The sequence below is a fragment of the Cynara cardunculus genome, assembly GCF_001531365.2.
Source record: "Cynara cardunculus var. scolymus isolate 2C chromosome LG 15, CcrdV1, whole genome shotgun sequence".
NCBI classification, from domain to species: domain Eukaryota; kingdom Viridiplantae; phylum Streptophyta; class Magnoliopsida; order Asterales; family Asteraceae; genus Cynara; species Cynara cardunculus.
Genome location: NC_037542.1, coordinates 8,737,412 through 8,740,715, shown reverse-complemented (window position 1 = coordinate 8,740,715; position 3,304 = coordinate 8,737,412).

Sequence of the window (3,304 nt, the reverse complement as noted above, 5' to 3'; positions counted from 1 at the left end):
TGGTTTTTAAGAGTTTTTGTCAAATGATTTATAATATAGAATATATATTTTTTATAATTTAATTTAAGTTTAATAATAAAACATTTATTTTTTGTTTAATATTATAAATTTTATAAAGATAATAATTAAGTTTCTGTTAGAATATAATGATTATACTAATTATATTTTAGATTTTTTATATTTAAAATGAGATGTTTATCCTGTATTTGATTGTGTTTATCTGCAGTTAGTCATACGAATTCAGATATGGGATGAAATCGGATAGTGATGAACGGGTTTAAAAGTTTTTAAGAGTTTTTAAGAGTTTTAGCCAAATGCTTTATAATATAGTATAGATATAGATAAAGATAATTTAAGTTTAATATGAAGTAATTTATTTTTAATTTAATAATAATTTTTTTATAAAAATAATAATTAAGTATTTTGTTAGACTCAATGTTTTTCATAATTATATTTTAGATTTTTTATATTTAAAACGAAATATTTATGTAACACCTCAATATCACATTTGCATATAAACATATATTTTCATATATCAAGAAATATAATTTACACATCTGGTCCTACTATCTACAAAAGCTACATTACAAAGTAGATACCAAATTTTTCCATAAAATCCCTATACAAAACTTGTACATATATAACAAGTATTCAAAAGCTAAAGATAACACATCGTCCCATAATTCCATGCAAACACATATAAACTCTCCATGATTTCCCCTTCCCTTTATCATCTGGTTGTGCCCGATCTGTAATGCATATTTCAAAACACCAAAATGAGAGTTAGACCTTAAAATCTAGTGAGAAATCCTTTTATTTGCTATTACAGGGTGAATAATCACCAAAACACTTTTATAAACTCATATTTGTATCAATAACAAATAAACAACATTTTAACGAAACAAACCTCTTTTATCGCATTAAAATGATGAGACATCATCCAATTATCGCAGAAAAAGCCAAATAACTCATTTATCGCACATGATAAAACTCCTCGCATCATATAGGTAAAATTATAAATTTCTCGCATCATATAGGTAAAATTATAAATTTCTCGCATCATATAGGTAAATTATAAATTTCTCGCTTCATATAGGTAAATTATAAATTTCTCGCATCCCATGGTGAGACAACCTCATCTCTTCATAACACATTGGTGCGAGAACCCTATCTCATCGCTTCACACTGGTGTGATAAACCAAACTTGTCGCATCATAATGATACGACAAACATACTCCTCGTATTACAAGGATGCGATGAGAGCCACTCATCGCATCATAAAGATGCGATCACAATTAACACTTGATCAAAAACCCAGAGTTTACATTTTGTTGATTATGCCACCCTTATCCTGGTATACATCTCTCATTGATATGCTACCCTCATAACCAAAATACACATCTCCTTGATATGTCACATTTATAACCAAAATACACCTATCTGGGTTGTGCAACCTTTATTCCAATCATTTGATATAAACATATCAAAATACCAAAGTTATGCTAATCATATTATAAAAAAACAGTTTTATATCATTCTCATGTAAGGAACCCCACGGTTCCAATTTCAACAAAATAAGATGAAAATTATAAATAAACTCACCTTATAAATCACAAGAGATGAAGATTGAAACATCAACAAATAAACATATTAAATCACATAATCCAGTTTCTTCTTTCCCTTACGGTTATGTTCTGTTTGCTTTGCACAAGAGAACACACATAGAAAGCTTCCTCACCAACTTTTTTACAATACCCATGAAATGATTAAAATGTCACATCTTTTAATCATAAAAACAAATGAGGCGGTGGAGTTTTACAAGAATTTTAAACACATAAACAATTTAACTCCCTTCACTTACCACGAATAATAAAAAACAACTCCGAACTTTTTAACCGATAACTCGGTTATCACAGTTTATTTCGTATTTGATTATGTTACATGAATTTTAACATGAAGCTTTAACAAGTTATACTTATATACAATTACTTGTAATCTTGAATTCTAAGTAATATACATCAATAAAAAATACTTCATGCATAAAAAATGGTTTTTAAGAATTTTTATAAAATACTTTATAATATAAGTATAGATTATCAAATACTTGAACCATATTGATTGAATCATTAATATCATGATGCCATATATGTTATTTAAGTACACATTGAATGACACAACATTCACATTGTTTTCAATGAAAAAGACACGGAACATGAGTTGTTGGGGACTCGGCTTTAAATAAAACTGAAAAAAAAAATAAAAAAAAATTCTAACACTCTTTCTGATAAATCTACAACAATCCACAAGCCCACGGATCGGAGGCTATTTTGATATGTAGTCTCTCTCAAGGTCGTGGTCACATTTATTACTTCATTTGATAGATATAAATTTGATTGCTATATTATACCATATTGACAAAATTGCTTTCAGAAAGTAATGAATTTGTTTCATACAACGATATTAATATTGGTTTTTTTTTTCCTTTGATCATTTCTTACTTGTTTATAAAATAAATGTCACATATTCTAGTCATAATATTTGCTTAGCAAAAGCGGTGTCGTGAAAGCTTCAGTCCAAATTCGATACGGAACCCTAGTTGGATGATTCAAATAAAGAAAAAACGGAGTACATAAAAGAGGTGTAATTGGTTAATTACATAAGATGAAGGACCGTAGTGAAAATTTATAAGAGGTAACTTGTTTATCATTTTAATAAAATCGTACTTTTCTAATTAATTTTTGGTGCTACCACTCCCAACATTTGATGGATCCGCCTCTGATGCCTTGACTCTCTTTATAATTATATCAAGTTTTCTCTAATTTACGACAATTTAGCAAATTTTATTTTTATTCAATGTAAATCATGTGAAATATAACACTTCGTTTAATCATACGTGTCTTAGGGGTAGTCTAGTAAATGGTTTTTACCATGTCATTTACTTTATAATATGAACATAAATGAAAATGACTGAGAATCTTATCCGATAAGGATAAAGAGTGTTAAGCATGATTTTGAATTTCAGTGCCAAAAATGACGATGCCTAGAAAACTATTTTCCTATTTGAACGTGTCGATCTCTATTGCTTGTTATATAACATAACCAATATGCTTGCAACATAAAAGGTTGAATTGCAATAAGAATAAGAGTTACCATGAGAACAACCTTCATATATCTTCAACAATCTTTATTTGCCTAATTATGTACATCATGACTAAAAACATACATACATACATACATATATATATATATATATATACATACATATATATATATATATATATATATATATATATATATATATATA